Source organism: Punica granatum, unplaced genomic scaffold (genome assembly GCF_007655135.1).
Source record: "Punica granatum isolate Tunisia-2019 unplaced genomic scaffold, ASM765513v2 Contig00018, whole genome shotgun sequence".
Lineage (NCBI taxonomy): Eukaryota > Viridiplantae > Streptophyta > Magnoliopsida > Myrtales > Lythraceae > Punica > Punica granatum.
In genome coordinates, this window is record NW_022204037.1 from 69,762 (window position 1) to 88,254 (window position 18,493).

General features: G+C 41.6%; 1 long non-coding RNA gene and 1 pseudogene across 2 annotated transcripts; both read left to right on the forward strand.

Moving 5' to 3' along the window:
* The first annotated feature begins 1,278 nt into the window (after positions 1-1,278).
* Positions 1,279-6,501, forward strand: LOC116189767. Of its 2 annotated transcripts, XR_004152476.1 has the most exons (4): positions 1,279-1,528; positions 4,981-5,061; positions 5,371-5,642; positions 6,176-6,501. It is a non-coding gene; the product is annotated as an uncharacterized LOC116189767 (long non-coding RNA). The 2 variants fall into 2 exon arrangements; XR_004152477.1 differs by lacking the exon at positions 5,371-5,642.
* Positions 6,502-8,901: 2,400 nt separating this feature from the next.
* LOC116189774 overlaps positions 8,902-18,493 on the forward strand; it is a 33,610-nt pseudogene continuing 24,018 nt past the window's right edge.

Below are 18,493 nucleotides of genomic sequence, written 5' to 3' on the forward strand. Positions count from 1 at the left end.
GATTAAATGTTATGAATATTAAATATAATAATATAATAATTTTCTTTACATGAATATTGAATTAATTATATTGTAATATGTGATTATAAATTTTTTGGTTGCTATATAAATAATAAAACATAATTCTACGATATCTATCATATTTTAAACTTATATTTGACAAATATTTTATTTTTCGAAGGAATTATTGTTGTAATTATTTTAAACATTTTAAAAATCATACTTATTTTTATTTAAATTTATATGGTAGAACAAATATTTTTAAATTTTTCAAATATAATAATTAAAAGGGAATAAGAATGGCGATTCAAGAAAAAAAAAGTGCAATACTGCTTCTCATGTCGATTGGGCAAAGATGATCCACTAAAATATAGCTCTTTACATCAACATTTATTGGACGGTATTTCAATGAAGTTGTAGTTATATGTTGAAATTTCTGACAGTGTATAAGCTTCCTCCGCAAAGTAATGGTTGGATCAAATTGATTGAGACTTTCTCATGCGTGCATGCATTAATGAACCATAATTTCATTAGAAGTAATAATTTAATAAATAAACAAATTTTGTACTAGAAAAGAATATATATTTAGTAAAAAAAATGCAAAAATACCTTTTCATCAAGGAAAATCATGACAAGATTAATGATTTTATTACTCATTGTGTTCACGACATCTTACAATCTTATGAATCTCACTCTATTTTTTGTGTACTTTTTCAGGTCTCAATTCTTTCATCATACAATAAATCTTTGTAGTGCTTCAAAATTTACAAAATTACATATAGAAAAAATAAATTAATAAAAATCAATCATAGTCACATATGGGTATAATTTAGTCTTTCCTAAATCACATTTGATCAGGTTTAATGGGAGGAAAAGGTCATAATTACCTTTGCTCACCTAGCACACCATAATGTTAATCTTTTTTAAAAGATCTAATCCATATGTTCAATTTCTGATTCTTCATGGGATAAATGTATATATATAGATAAAGAATAGAAGAGTCAAATTGACATATATGTATATACATAGGGGTGTACACGGATACCGGATATATCCAGAATCGGTCGGAACCTATCCGTTAGGGTAGGGTCCTAGTAGATCGTATTGAAAATAGAATAGGGTCCGGGTATTAAAATAAGGAGCCCGTAAAAATCGGTTCCGGTTTCGGTTCTTGCATATAGGGTATTCAGAACCGGAATCGGAACCGGTATCCGAACCAAAATTCACTAATTTCAAGAAAAGAAAAAAAAAATTTGAAACCTAACAATAACACCTGATCCCTAGCCCTTGCTGCTGCCTTAGCAAATTCCACCTTGAAGGAGGAAGAAAGCCCAAAGCCTAATCGCAAGAGTTGGAGAGACGACTCTGATATTCAACTTCATCGCCACTGTTCCTCAATCCTCTCCTCTCCACTCCCCCATCTCATCTCATCTTGCTGCAGCTCACCGTTCCTCTCCACTCGTAGTCATCCAACCGTCGTCGATCTACTCGAGTTGCTCCTGCCTTGCTTCGGTTCGAGTAAGTAAAGGTACTGTTGTTTATTTAACCTATCTGCATCTCATACACAAGAGGGAGAGGGAAGTTTGGTGGTGAACGATGTCGTATCCTCTACCACACCTACACTCATGATGGGTTATGGATCAGGCGATCCTGGTTGAGGAGGAGCGCCTGGCCGTCATCCGATTTGCCCCCGATTGGGATGAAACCTGTATGCAAGTATCGCAAATATTGAGCTTGAAATTGATATCGAGTTCAATTGAATTGTGATTGATTCCCTGCCCCATCTCTTCCTCTCCGAGTTAGGGTTATCTTCTGCTGTTCTCTTCGATGCTCCTGATCATCGATATTAGGGTTCTTGGCTGCTGAAATCTCTACTTTTGAGATGGTCTTGGAACGATTTCTTTGCTCGACGATGATTGAAATTGTTAGAATATGGTCAATCATTTCACTTTTAGTTAATTTTCCTCTGTTTCTTAAGTGTTCAAATGCCTTGGATTCCTACCAACCATTTCTATTGTGCAAAGCAGCCTCTTTGATTAATTAATAATCAAGAGCCCTTCTAGGTGTCTAGCTATCTCTTATGTAATATTGAAATTGAGTGATCTTGCAATCTGCTGTTCAGGGCATAGGATTAGTCTGCAAACGTCATGGAATTCTACAGCATACTTCATGCTTGTTTTTCGGATTGTTTGCGCAGTCAACTCTTGTCGAAATCGCTAGTACAACTCATGACAAATAATTTTGAGAAAGACCATAATCAATGATGGGTTTACAATACATTTGTCTGTACATTTCGTTTCAGCCACTGAAGTTGTGTTCCGTTCTAGATTGAGTAAATATTGAAATTAGGCTATCGATATTATTATTAGCGGTAGTTTCATTGTAGGGATGGAATATTGCCCTAGTCCATCTATCCAGTGAGTTAACTCATCTTCCCTTCTACCAAGTTTTCAATGCTTCATTCTTTTCTTTTCACCAAACAGAAACTCAAACTCCGGTTTTTTCAACTTGTCTTTCCTTCTCTCTTTTCACCACCACCGCCAACCATTGTAGGCATGTTTGACTGTGGATGAGACATTTTCGATTTTATTTAACGAGACAAAAGAAATTTACAGGTTCCAACAGGGTACCCAAAACCTGTGGTATAATACGGGTTTCAGATACATTTTGGTTCCATGACTCAACAAGGGATGGTTTGGTTCCAAAATCTTGAAACCTATTCTCTATAAGATAGGGTCCGGGTATCGTGAAAAAAACAAGGTACCCGGAACCAAACACCCCTATATATACATATATTTTTGTATATAATTTAATTGGCACGTATATACATATAGAAAATATAAAGGGTTTTTACCTAAAATGACTCATGGTTTGTCCGTTTTGTCAAATCTATCATATGCTTTTTTTTTGTCAAATCTATCACATGGTTTACTTTTTGCATCAAATCTATCCAGGCGTTATCTTTTCCGTTAACATCTAACGGCCGTGCTGACGTGGCACGTGGAGAGATAGTGGGCCACACTTGCCACGTAGGCGCCACATCAGCACAGCCGTTAGATGTCGACAAAAAAGATAACGCCGGGATAAATTTGATGCAAAAAGTAAACCATGGGATAGATTTGACAAAAAAAAGCATAGGATAGATTTGACAAAACGGACAAACCATGGGCCATTTTAGGTAAATACCCCAAATAAAAATTAATAAAAAATAGTTATTGTCATATGTGAGCATGAATTTAATCTTGCCTAGAACACACTTGATTAGGTTTAATGGGAGGGAGATGTCATAGTTACCTTTGCTTATATTGCGGAGTAGAATGTTGTTCTTTTTTAAAAGATCCAAGTACTATGTTCAACTTCTGATTCTTCGTGCGATATATATATATATATATAGATAATGATTAGAAGAGTCAAATCGACATATATAATCTACATACGTTTTTGTATATGATTTATGTAAGACCCAGGCATTTTTTTTTATACATACACCTATACCTACGTATGCTTTTATGTACATGTGTATATATATATATATATATATATATATATATATATATAATATAAGTTGCTGGAGAAGGGAAAAAAAAACAGAGAATGGGGGCATGGGCTCCACGTGGCCCAAATGCTTCCTCCCATTTCCACTGCCATTGAGTTCTTTCTTTTTCTTTCTGGTGTTGTTCTGTTTCTGCGGGGGGGAAAAAATGAAAGAAGAGAAACATGGCACGAGAGAGAGAGAGAGAAACGGAGACAGAGTTCGAGAGCTCGAGATGGAGCTCATGGAAGAGGGGGGCAAAAGAGAACAAGACTTGATGAAGAGGGGTGAATAGAATAGAGCTAGGAAGTGGTGATACAGTGCTGAAACAGAGGTGCGACTGCAGAGTTGAAATTTTGCAGAAACAGGTAAGTGAAGGGGTGCTTTGGGGTCGATCGGAAGGTGAGTTGTTACCCGTTTTCTATGAAACTTCAGAGAGTGATTTCTAGTGGTATAAGCTTCGTCTTGATACGTTTCGCTCATCAACAATCGCTCACTTGGCTGCCCATCCGACAATTTTTTCTTTTGTCAAGTCCTTTTTAGTGAAATTTTTCGTTAATCCACCAATTGTCCTAGTGAAGAATTTCTGAGTTATCCAAGAATTATTTCTTGATGATTATTGGTGTTGTTTTGTTGGTAGATGGTAATGGTGGATGAATTGTTTTCTTATTCTTTTCGGTGGGAAATTTGCTAAATTTGGAATTGAGGAACTTCAGATTCTGCTTGTTTTCTAATCTTTTATTGTTAGTCACGCTTAAGACAGGAGTTGAGCTTGAATTCGGTTTAGTTATTGCTAGGTTAGGTGCTAGACATTTCTAGTCTTTCTTTTTAGAAGTTCAGGTAATTTCATTAGAAAAACTTAGGAGAATTAAGTAGTTAGATATTAGAGTGAATTGGTGATTTATTTATTGTTGAGGCCAAAAAGGTGCTGTTCGGCACCTTATTATTAGGAGGAACGAATTATTAGTAAAGGAATATGATTACTTACACTATTCTTGTGCTTATAACCTTATTAATATGCACATATGGAAACTTATAGGAGCTTGTCCCATTAGTGATAAAATAAAGACATATGCCAAGTAGGAGATCTAGAATTAATTCCTTTTGTTGATCTGAGTGTCGTCGTCTAAGCTAGTCTGGTTTTGACATTTACATTTTAAGTATGATGAGACTATTTTCTTCGGATATTTAGGATATGTAGGCTGATCTAGTTAGTTTGAATCGTTCTCAATATATATGCACGTTATGATGGATCAATAATCTTGATAAATTACGTAGAGTAAGAATCTAATAATAAGAATTTTGTTGCTGCCTTACATGGAGTGTTTGGTGGCTAGTGCTATTATTGTGTTTATGTCCTATCTTCGTTGATCCTCCAAGGCCATTGCGAGATGATTTAGCATGAGAATTAGTGGAGAAAATGATGGTTAGGCATAACTTGTTTTCAGGCTATACTCATGATTGATAGAGCTAAGGATATCGATTGTGCACCCTGAAGGTCAAGCGTGGTGAATCATTTTTGGTGTTAGGTGAGTACTTCATTCCATTGTGAAATGATATATATATATATATATACACATATGCGAGTGCCCTATTCCTTTGTGAAATGATGTATTATAGTTATACAAATTATTTAAGAAAAATATTGTGGTAGTTAAAGATTAAGAAATCGTTCTGCTATGACGTGTGAAAGGATTTAAGAGATATTGCCTGTTATGTTTCATTTTAACTTGAGATATGTGATGTGATTGTGTATGAGATATGTGATGATAATATGATACAATTGTAATAGGATTGGGATTGTGCTTGTGTATATTGATGTTGTTTAATTGTTATAGCCATGGGACTGTTAAACTCAGCGGAATAGGAATTGGGGTGTGGTTGACCGCGGATCCGGCGGGATATAAAATGGACGCCTAAATCGCTGAGTCGGCGAGATATAAAATGGATGCCAAGACCGTTGAATCGACGGGATATAAAATGGACGCCTAGACCACTGATCTGGTGGGATATAAAATGGACACCTAGACCGCTGATTCAGCGGGATATAAGATGGACGCTAGGTTGGAGGTTTGATAATGGGTGGCCCCCGGTTATGAGAAGTGGTGAGGTGAGTAATGGAGATTTAAGCTGAAGTGCAGATTCACTGTACCAGTTATAACGCTATTGCGAAGAAATGTGCCCTATGACTATATTGATTGGTTGTGCTGTATATTGATTGTCTGGTCTAATTGTTGGAGATGTGATAATTGTTGAAATTGTCTGAGATTGTTTTGTAAAAATCGTGTTGTTGCTGAAATTTGATTTGTTAAGTGATTGCGTAATGACTTTTTATGAAATGCTAAATGAATGGATATTTGATGTTTATGTGCTATTGGATATTAGAGCAATGGTTGGAAGAGTTGTATGTATTTGTTAGTAAGACTTAAATTTAGTTACTATATTGGATAAAAATTATTATATATATATATATATACACCGTATAAGTGTACAAGTGAGCGGATAGTTGGATTGTATGTGATTGTATTGTTTATTTGAATGATTGGGTTGTTAGCGGTTAAATATTTATTTAATAATAATTCATTTTGCTTTGGAATATAGTACTCACTGAAATGCAGCTTATACTCTGCATATATTTTTCAGATGAGCTAGAAGCTAGATTAGCAGCACATGAGAACTCTTTTGATATCGGGGATCAGCTCGGAGTACTAGGTAGGGACCTTAGTTATTTGATAAGTATTCTTTCTGTATATACGTATTGAATGTGTTATGACCTGAAATTTTTGCTTAGTTTTATTTAGTAATGTGGTTGAGAAAAGAAAATTACTTTCTTTTGAGATGTATATTCATATTAGAGTCTACTAGATTGGTTTTATATTTTTGAGTCTATGGAAAGCCGGATTTATGTGAATAGTTATGTGATAATGATTAATGAATATCGATGAAATATATGGGAAATTTAGCTGAAATTTCGAGTCGTGACAATTTAATTGGCATCTATATATGCATATATATGCAACCGGCACATATATAATCTATATATGCAAACAACAAATATAATCTATAAACTGCACACACACACACATATACATATATTCAAACCACATATATATAGATTATATATAAAATCTTGCAAACGGCATATATATGCACATATATAAGCAAACGGTATATACACAATATATGCATATAATTTCGACTATATTTCATTATATATAATTTATATATTGTATTATATTAAATTATATCTTGAAATTCATGACAGTGTATAAGCCTCATTCACAAAGTAATCATAAAAGAATATAAAAATTTCTTAAATAGTAGCAAATTAATCATAATTTTCTGAAAACCAATTAATTAGATTTCATGTATACACTTGCATAACTAATAATAAAAGAATATAAAAAATTTCCCGAATAGCATTTAATGCAATAGTTTACTGCATATTTTGTTATCTCGTATATATTTTGTTAGGTTATATGCAAATAATATATATATATTTTATTGCATAGATAATGATAAAAAAATTTCTTAATACATAAATAATGACGTGACAAAATAAGAGAGTTTTGCTTCTTAATTTTTGATGATACGACGGTATAAGAATTGAGTTAATATTTTGTTTATATATATATATATATATATAGATAGATAGATGAGAGGAGAGTTGTCTCCCTTGTTTGCAAGGAATTAAGGGGAGAGGGGAGGGGAGAGAAGAGGAGTGAGAATAAGATAATATTAGTATAGAAATTTAAAATAATATATACGTGAGAGAGTCGGGTAAAAGAGAGTTGAAAATAATATATTTGTTCTTCCGAGTTCCCAAATAGCCAATTGGAAAATAAAGCGAAATGGAAATAGGGTCCCCTCCAAATCCTTCCCTCTCCCTCTTCGCTTTCTCTTCTTCCCTCTCCATCATGCAACTCTCCTAACCTCACCCTTTCCCCATAGCCTCTCCCCCCCTCACCCTCGAAATGCTTCCTCGCAAACACACTGGGGATGCCACGGGTGATAGAATTTAGTGAAGATTAAAATTTCTCTCAGCATACGATTGTGTACAAATTCTTGAAATAAGCTGCATATATTTTTTTTGGTGCACGACAAACATATATACATGCATATATATATATATATAGATAGATATCTGCATATATTTCGATGTGAACCCTAGTATCCGGAAACTTAATTAGATCCCTATTGAATTTCCATTGGGCTTATACGGACTTGGGTCCAGATCCACTTATAAGTTCAAGTTGATAAGTGGTGGTACCCAAATTTCATATCAACCAATGGATTTTGATACATCTTTTTTATGTGGGATTAATATCATCAACACCCGCCCTCATGTGTAACGTGTGGTCTATTTTTGTCTACACGTTGTCACGTGCCCTTAAACACCTGCCCTCAACAATTGACCTCGAGCCGGACTCTTCTTCCGTGCTCGGGCGAGGGGGGACTAATACGAGGCGTACTTTGGCTGCACTCGATATACGGGACCTGACGTGGCGTGGGTGTGCACACGTGCGTAGGCACGCATACGCGTAACCTAGGCCCTGATATCATATTGAATTCTACTAGGTTTATACGGGCTTGGACTCAACTTTCAACTTAAAAATTGATAAGTGGTGGTACCCAAATCTCATATAAACCAATGGATTTTGATACATCTTTTCTATGTGGGATTAATACCATCAACAATTCCGACTAATCTAGTTGAGTTAGGTCACCCACTGAGAGGTAAAACTCTCCCAGCATGGATTTTTTGCATTTACAAGAACTCGAACTCAAGATTTTGCTTAAGCGGAACATATGTTGAACTGCTTGAATTAATTCACATTAGTTATATCTACATATATTTCGAGTTGATAAGTCTGTCTTGGTAAAATTGCTTATTCTATTGATTATCCTTTTTGGCGAAACTAAGCGTAGTCTCAACTTAATAACTGAGATTAATCATGCTCGGGAATATTGACATTATCCGTTGGTTGCCCTTCCAAAACAAGTAAATAGTTCATTAGTAGACTTCATATGGATATTATATATGTACGCACGTATACATTTATAATCCTCATGCACGTAGCCTCATGCATGTGCAACCTAATGTATAGACCTATCTCAGCTCTCACGCAAGCTTCTCTCTCACAATTTTGTTTGTTTATTTATTTTTTTATATCTATTGCATTGTCCAAAACAAAAAAGTGTTCCACATGGTCAGTCTCCTCGCAGCTTTCCTCTGAGGCAATATAAAAACCCCAGCTTGCCTTCTCTTCTCGTTCACCTCACTCATATTATTTTCTCTCAAGCTAGTTCACTACTCCCTTGGTCATAGAGAAAATAGGCACACACACATACCACCTGCTCTCTTTGAGATGGACTCGACCATGAGCAGGTCTGTCGATATGACTTGGTTGGTTTTTGTGCTCCTGGCTGTTTTGGAGATGAATAGCATGTTCAACAGTTTCTTCGTTCTATTCTACATTTTCTTGATGACTTTGTCCATTGGGCTTGTGACTTGGGCTGTTACTGCCAGAGGTTCGGCTTGGAAAAATGTCCGAAACCACTTTGGGAAGGTCCCCATTCCCGGGCCACGGGGCCTGCCCTTCCTCGGGAGCCTCTTCAGCATGAGCCATGGGCTGGCTCACAGAACTCTGGCTCGCATGGCCAGTTCCAGAGCCACCACCCAGCTCATGGCCTTCAGCTTGGGCTCCATCCCAGTTGTTGTGGCCTCAGAGCCCCAGATGGCTCGGGAAATCTTGACCTCTCCGAACTTTGCTGACCCTCCACTCAAGAAGTCTGCTAAGAGCCTACTGTTTGGGTGAGCCATCGGGTTTGCTCCCAATGGGACCTATTGGCGACTCTTGAGGAGGATCTCGTCTGCTCATCTTTTTGCACTGAAACGCATTGCAGCCCATGAACCAGGTTGCCGGCTGGACTATGCATTCCTGCTGGATGCCATTGCGAAAGAGCAATCCATTCATTCGGTTGTGGTCCTCAGAAAGCATCTCCAAGCTGCCGCACTAACAACATAATGGGAACTATATTTGGCAAAAGGTACTTCTAATAATGTTTACATACTTAAAAGAACAATTCCTTTCTCGGTGATATAAAAAGCAAAAGTTCGTTTTACACATAAAATGAGATATCATATCATATATAATCAAGGGAATATTATAGTAGCACTCAGCTATAGAGATTCAAAGTTTCAAGATTATCTATATAACTGACTTACAAACTGTTGAGGATATTAATCCCACATAGAAAAGATGTATCAAAATCCATTGGTTTATATGAGACTTGGGTACCATCACTTATCAGCTTGAGTTTTCAAGTGAATATGGGCCTAGGTCCGTATAAACCCAATGAAAATTTAATATGGCATCAGAGCCTAGATTACGCATATGCGTGCTGTGCGCACCCGAATTTCGTCTGGTCGGGGCATGCATGCGCGCGCCTAAATGCAACGCGGCTTAGGAGTGTCCACCTTCCCGGGGACGCGCGACGGACCCACGTGAGAAAGAGTCGCCACTTGCTATTTTACGACCCGAAGGTCGAGGGCCGGCAAGTTACCTAGGTCTAGGGTACGAGGTACACCTACAATGCTAAGGCATATGGTCTGCGAAACTCGAGGTTCCGAATTCGGGGGTTCTGTTACATGCGAGCCTATATCTCGCATGCCCTATTGGTACTCTAGCTTGTCTACGTTTACCATTTTTTATTTAATTATCGCTTAATTAAGTTCCGCTCATCTTACTCGTTTTGACACCGTAAATTCGAAGAAACACTCCGACCATCCGCTCTCCGACCGGGATTCTTACATGAATAAACGTACAGCATAAATCCTTACATTGTCCTCTCAAATAAATAAAATACAAATTACAACAACTGAATCCCGGCCAGTTCGCGTTCGGTCATTATTCCACTCGTGCTCACCGTGTGGTTTGAAAAGACTGAAATTAAAATTAAGGTGCGCACTTGGTGTTTAGGGGATTAGATCCCGTAATCTACGATTGAGGCGTTGGACCCCATGTGAATCGTATCCTAAAGGGTCGGGCTCGACCCGCATAACAAATACGTGTAAAAATGTAACAAGTAAGCGCAAATAAACAAACAATGAGATTTTGTTATTGCCGAATTTACGTGAGTTAATCAATTAGTATACGGGATATCTTGGCATACAAATCCTACCCTAAAACAAATAAAAGGGATGATGGATAGGGTATGTAGTTTTCGGCATTATTTAAAACGGACCTGATAGACATGACATCTGTGGTCGAGTCTCGAATGTGTGGGTTATTTTTAGATTATTCTGTATCGTGGCAATATGGCTTTTACAGATTAAGAGTGTTTTCACCTAAAACCCAAAACCTAACCCTCTACTTGACTATTTGCCCATGCTGATTATGCCGAGTTTGTGATTAATCCGTTTTTCCATGTTTTAACCCGTTCTAAACACAAACCTACACTAGAGTGACGGCAGGACAAGAACCGGTAATCATGCCCTTGAATCGGTAAATATGTGTGTGCATGAAAATCAAGATTACGTTGTACGTATCTCGGTGCTTTTGAAATTGTGAATTTTGAAAAGGGCATGACTAACAGTTCTTGAACTGTCGATGCGATTACAGATTATTAATCAGTTCATACAATTTATTTAAAAGAGTCCAGTGATTTAATTTAGCCAAATTTAACTTCTCGATTACCCTGTATGTAGAATTTTAGGTTAACTAGAAATTTGCCGAATGCTTTAGTCTACGGATTTCGAGTCGTCGAGATAGCCATTAGTTGACCGTCCGATAAACTCTAATTTCTGACATGGTCACGTTGTATACATATAATTACAAAAATAAAATATTTAAATGGGGCACATACATTGTCGGTGGGTGATCCAAGTAGGAAGGGGTCGGATATTTTTAGAAAATGTCCAAAGGACTGAATTGAACGATTTTAAAAGAGCAGGGACTGATTTGAAAATTCGGATGAAGTTTTGGGGACCGATTTGAAAATTCTGGAAAAGTTGGGGACTATGTAAAATTACTGAAACTGTCCCAGGACTTGTTTGAAATGAATTTGAAAATCTAGACTAATCTGGAAACGAAAAAAATGGCCCCAGGACTAAACTGAAACAACTTGAAAAGTTATTTGGGATGCTTGAAAATTTCTGGGAATTTCAGGATCGATTGGAAAATAGTAAAATGACTGGGACTTGATTGAAAAGAAATTTTAAAATTCGGGGCAGATCTGAAAAAAAGGTGAAAAAGGCCCCGGGACTAAACTGAAACAACTTGGAAAGTTATTTGGGATGCTTGAAAAATTTTGAAAAATTCAAGGACTAATTGGAAAATAGTAAAATGATCGGGACTTGATTGAAAATAATTTTTAGAGTTCGGGGAAGATCTGAAAAAATGAAATGCATCCTTTGGACTGAAATGTGACAAAACAGAAAGTTCGTAAAGTCGAGTTCGGGACAAATCCGATCACCCACGCGACCCAAGAACACTCATTTCACATTATATCCATCAAGTAAGCAATAATATTCAGGAAAGGAGCCCTAATCATGCCACTAAGTCGAGAATTTACCTAGTTCGGGGAGTTGAGGGGCGGTTCTGTAAATAAAAAAAATAAAATAAAAAAAATAATGAAAGAAATCGCTAGACGAATGCGGACTGGGCTGAACTGGGCTGGATTGGGCCGCTGGGATCCGGGCCAGTTGTTGGGCCAAACTGGGCCAGTGTTGGACGGACCGGGCCGAGGCTAGTGGGCCGGTGGACGTGTTGCTGCTGGGCCAAGCTGGATGACTGGACTGGGCCGCTGCCGGACTGGGAGTGAGTTGGGCCGCGGAGATCTGGGCTGTTGGGCCGTGGGGATCTGGACCGGGCCGCGCTGGGCTTCTGGGCCGGGCCTGTCTGTTCAATGGAGATCCGGATCCGATTAGAAGAAGAAGAAAAAAAAAAAAATAAAATAAAAAAAAAGGTGGAGACAAGCAGAGGGTGGCCGATGTAGTGGGCGAACTCGAGCTGCGGGTTCGGCGAGGGAGCTGGGAACTTTTCAGCCGTGGGCGAGCTGCGGGTCTCGGCGAAAAATCGAGCTGGGAGTTCCTCGTGGGCGAGCTGTGGGTCTCGGCGAGAAGTCGAGCTGGGAGTCTTCGGGGTGAGGTCGAGCTCCGAGTCTCGGATGTGAGGTCGAGTCGCGGTTTTTTTCGTTTCCGTGGACGAGCTCCGAGAAATCCCGGTCGTTTCGAGCCGAGAGGATCCACAAAATCGAGCCGTCGGCCGTGCATGAGGACCGGAACGAGCTGAGGTTTTTTTCTTTTCGAGAATGAGCGAGCTCCGGGATTTTTTCGAAAAATTCAGCCAGAGCCCCAGAAAGAGAGAGCTGCCGTTTTTTTTTTTTTTGCTGCCTCCCCCATCTTTGCTAGGGTTTCGCCAAGAAGAAAAAGGAAATCGAAATCGGCGAGATTTTTGCCGAAGATTGGAAGATTTGATCCTGAGAAGAAGGAAAGAAAAGAAACAAAAGGAAAGAAGAAGAACAGGAAACAGGAGAAGCTAGGGGAAGGAGTGGAAGGGAAAGTCAAACTTTGACTTTGACTTTGACTTTTTTTTTTTAAAAGGGGCAGCAGTCGGTCAGACAAGGTCTGACCGACCCTGACCCGTCTGTCATGTCGGTCAGACCAGCTCTGACCGACCTGACCTTTTTTCTTTTTTTCGAAAATTCAAATTTAACGCGCGTCGAAATTAAAATTCTCGTCTTTGCAATTGGATGTCCAAAAAATGATCCAGGACCGGCATTATGTTCAGAAAAATTTACGGATCAATGTTATGCAATAAAATATTTTCTGACCTTGAGTTTCCTTCTCGGATTTGAAAATTGACGTCGACGCGCGTGAAATTCAAAGACACCCCGTAAATATATTTTTATAAAATTGATGTCACTTTTTTTCAAAGGCCATGAATGCTCGAGCAATTCGCTAGAAATACTTCCTTCATGCGAGGTGACAAAGTGATGATTTTGTCGCTTTGGAGTCGGTGGACCGAAATGGGGTGCTGACAGCTTGCCCCTCTTTGGTTGCGTGCTCGGATGGAGGATGCAGCCAAAGACCATGAGAAGCACCCCGTCTGACTTCGGCGACCGTTCCGACGTCTTTCCCCATAACCACTTGTTCTCTCAGTTTTTGGGTTCATGGGAGGGAGTTAGATAGACGTATGTACCTGAAAGCAGTGAAAATGTGACTTATGGATCTGAAAGCAATAAAGACGGGCTTATGGCCCTGAAAGCAGTAAAGATGGGTTTACGGGTCCAAAGAAAGTAAAAAGGTGGGTGTCCAAACCCAAAGCAATAAATGGTGGGTGTCAAAACCCAAAGCAGTAAATATGGGTGTTCAAACCCAACGCAGTAAATGGTGGGTGTCCAAAACCAAAGCAGTAAAAGGTGGGTGTCCAAACCCAAAGCAGTAAATGGTGGACGCGGAGTCCGAAAAGCTGTAAAGATGGACGCGGAGTCCTGGACGCGAAGTCCGAAAAGCAGTAAAGATGGACGCGGAGTCCAAAAAGCAATAAAGATGGACGCGGAGTCCGAAAAGCAGTAAAGATGGACGCGGAGTCTTGGACACGAAGTCCGAAAAGCAGTAACGATGGACGCGGAGTCCGAAAAGCAGTAAAGATGGAAACAGAGTCCGAAAAGCAGTAAAGATGGACGCGGAGTTCGAAAAGCAGTAAAGATGGACGCGGAGTCCGAAAAGCAACAAAGAAGTAAATGCAAATTTGGTAGGAAGGGGATAGCGAATATGGAGGCAGGAGTCCATGTTAGACGATAGCACTTGACGTTGAACTGGAGTCATGTGTGGGTGACGTGGGATGCCAACTGTTACGTGGTGAGAAAGTCGCAGGGGAATGACATCAAGTGACCTCAGAGAACCCTCTACTCGATTTGAGATTGTGACCAGCCGCGTGAGGCAATCGTGAGTCCGTTAAGGAGGAGATGCCCCTTGGGGTTCCATGCGCATCTGCACGTAGGAGAGAACAATAGCTAACGGTGGATGTCAGTCGCGTGAGACCACTGAAATTGCAATTTGTCCTTGGCGAGAATGGTCCGATCGCTGTGTTCACCGAGGATGCCCCAGTAGCTTGTGAATGTTATCGTCGAGAGGTGGTGCTGTAGAGAAGAGCATAACTCTTCGTTAGTCATGTGGACAGTGGTGCGCGAAAGTAAGATACGGGTTTATGTGCCCGTGCGATGCGCGAAAAGTAAAGACACGGGTTTATGGGCCCGTGGGGTACAGGGAAAGTAAAGACACGGGTTTATGGGCCCGTGCGGTACAGGGAAAGTAAAGACACGGGTTTATGGGCCCATGCGGTGCGAGAAAGTAATACACGGGTTTATGGGCCCGTGCAGTGCACGAAAAGTAAAGACACGGGTTTATGGGCCCGTGCGGTGCGAGAAAGTAAGACACGGGTTTATGGGCCCGTGCGGTGCAGAGAAAGTAAAGACACGGGTTTATGGGCCCGTGCGGTGCAGGGAGAGTAAAGACACGGGTTTATGGGCCCTTGCGGTGCAGGAAAAGTAAGACACGGGTTTATGGGCCCGTGCGGTGCACGAAAAGTAAAGACACGGGTTTATGGGTCCGTGCGGTGCGAGAAAGTAAGACACGGGTTTATGGGCCCGTGCGGTGCAGGGAAAGTAAAGACACGGGTTTATGGGCCCATGCCGTGCGAGGTGGTGGTAGCGAAGTGCATGGAATGTAGGAGCAAAGATTAGTATTAAGGAATAGCGCTTAGCACTGAAAGGACAGTTCGCTTGACACTAAGTCAAGATCACGCTGGGGTGATGCAGTGGTGATTATGGCTTGCGAATCGTCGTGTGACCGAGGTGCTTGTTTGATGACGGTGTCATGCGTAGCCCGAGGTCCTTGACTTGTCGAGGACCAGTCTCACACTGAGGCGACTGCTTCGCTGAGAATGCCCCGGTCATGCGATGAGGGACACGAGCTCTAGGGGGACACGTATCCCGAGGGGTCGGAGACCAGAGTCCGCCGTAGTTCTTGTGTTTGATGTACCTGTGATCCTGACATTATCAGTAAGTCATGGGGTTACTAACAATGTATAAGTACAGGTAAAAGGATGTGTTCGCGACGCATGTTCTTTAGTTTCGGGTCGCAGAGGCGACCCGTGGAGAGTTTTTGCTTTGGCGATGCGAATGAGATCCCATTTTCGAAGGCCTCAATGCGAGGCCTCCAAGGCTCCTGTTGGTCATGCACGAGCATATCGAGACATTTTCAATGATGCTCTAGCGGCTCTGTCGATTATTCGACGCGCCCGTCGGCTTAGGACCCTTCTCGTCAGGGTACAATAGGGCGGCTACGCTTGTGACCCGCATGGGGATTTCTGTGCAAATTTGGTTAAATCTCAGTCTATTCATTTCCAAAGTGTTATGACTTAACTCCCGGAGATTAGTGTCTAGGATTTTGGCTTTGTGGTAACCGATTGTAGGGCGGCTATGACCCATTTAGAGTCATTTATGAGCCGAGAGAAAAGAGAAAGCATGGGGAACACGTTGGCCCAAGCTAAAAGGATACACGGATTCACGCCTTCAAGGAGATGTACCCCCATTTCTCTTCCATCCTCCGGTTGGTGTTGGCCGTCTTGAACTGCTTGGATTGCGTGCTTGGTCGCCTGCTGTGCTTGAGGAAGAATCCGCCTTGGACACTTGAGTCGTGCAAGAGAGCCGATCGGGGATCATGTTGGAGTAGATAACCTGGTCATTTTTCATGGGGAAACCCTAGTCTGCACAATGTGTGGCGGCCTAGTGTGACACTTTGATTTATTTATCTCTCATTTTGCTCTCATTTTGCTACGATCGCCGACCTCGGGATTCGGCCGCACCTCTCGACCTAAAGGGGATTAGCTCTCCTTTTGCCACGACTGCCCACCTCGGGATTTTCAGTCGTGCCTCTCTTTTGCCCTAGTTTTTGCCTAGGCCGCCCCCAAAAGGGGGTTTTCAACCTAGCGGGCTTGATTCTTTTGTCTCTCAAGTCTGCAAGGGCGAAGGGTTTGAAGGATTCGACCTCCGAGTACGTTGCGTTCTGTCTTCGTCGAGGAGTTGCGTCTGCTACTTCCCCTTTTTGTCGGGGTTTGTTGATTTCATCTTCGAATTGGCGGTGCCGGAGTTTTATATCTCGGCGATGCCTTGTTTTGTTCATTGGCGGGATTTTCCCGCGTCTTTTCTCTCTCTTCCCTGGCGAGTTTTTCCCGCTTCTTTTCGTTCTGTTTTTTTTTCTTGCAGTTGGGGTTTGTTTTGTGCCCCGTGTATTTGTTGGAAACTCCTCGACTTTGCATTGCGTGGTCGCTTTGGTGTGCCTTGCCCTATTTCGTGAGGGCCGGCCTTTCATGGAGGTTTGGCTCCTGGATATTCGAAAGCCGAACTTCGTGTTGCTCGTCCTTGCAAACTTCACAAATGATTTCCCCTATCGTCTAAGAAGAAGAATAAGATTTGCCCTGGGTGCAGGTGACCGAGGTTGCCCCGGCATGAGTGTTGAACACGGATGCCCCGGTCTTCCTGGTCTGCGTCGGACGCCATTCCTGACCGTGTCTTGTCGCTCCTGTAGAGGGTGCCCCTAGGAGGATAGGTGCTCTTGAAGTCAGCGTACGTGCTTTGCTTCGGGGGCTATGCTTACTATCGACTGAGATGGTTGGGTTGACAGCATGTGGCTCACTCAGTCGTTTTTGTCTTCGGCTTCGTAAAAAGGGGGGTACTTCCGCATCAAGCCTCTTTCCTGTCGAAGTATAGGGAGAGAGACCCGATAGGAGTTCTCGTGGAGGTGTGAACCCGTGTATCGCTCTTCGCTTGTAACCGGCGTGCCCCTGTGAAGGATGACAAAGAAGATGATGTATTAGGTGATTATTCGGTAAAATATGTGGTAAGAAATGTAAGGTGGACCCATGAGAAGTTCCCTCATCCAGCGCGCGACCCATGGGGTGCCACGCGTGGGGGACACTCAATTTCGGGAGTCCAGTCATCGCCACGCTGGAGCGGTTAGACTATGACTGGGGACCCCATAGTTGTACTTTCCCCGGTTGCGGGTTGGCATGCGCAGCCGTCTTAGGGAAGGCTCGAGGAGCCGGGTCCCAAGAGGACAGACGAGTCGAACAGATCCGATAGAATCAATAGGGTGTCTTTGGGACGGTCTTAGTGCCACTTGAAGGGTTTGTTCATGCCGGGAACCCATTTGTGAATGCATATAAATGTAAAAGAGAGTTTAAGGAAGAGTGCGTGTTGCCCCGGTGGTTGGTTGATGGCCACAGCGGAGGGTGGGTTGGGCCCATTCTTCGATCGGCAGTGTGATCATGCTGGAAGCCCCGTGGCGAGTGGGCTGGGACATGCTATGCTCGTTTAAGCTGTCGCCTGTGATCTTTCGTGGAGGGAAGGTCGGTCCTCAGTGTTTGGAGTCTGATGAGGTAGCAGAGAAGTGTTTCCTGTCTCGATTTTAGAATTCAGATTGCCTTCTTGTCGATTATTTCCTGCAATAGGGAAAGGGGAACGATGAAGGAGCAAACTATGTTCGCAATTTCAACGTAAGGGCGCAAGGGATCGAACTAGACTGGTAGGCGTCGTGCGAGCGCGCCGGAGGTATGTGCATAGGTAAGGTGGAGGCATGCTCGCACGACGCGGAAGGACGCACTCGGTTGTGCTGGTGGATGTGCTCAGTTACACGAAGAGACGTGTACTCTTGATCACGAAATGACGCTTGGTTGCGCGGGGTTAGTGAGAAGGTAGCTTTGCCAAGGAAGGTGGATCGGCCCTCAGGTCACGGCTTGCCTTGCCGTGAAAGTCGTGATTGGTCTACCTGCGAAGAAGGTCTTCACTCACTTACATGGTGGGACGTTAACTGTTATGCAAAACAGTAAATGAGTAGGATATATGCGATGCGTGAGTTTTTTCAAAACTAATGCAGCCATTCACATTGACTCA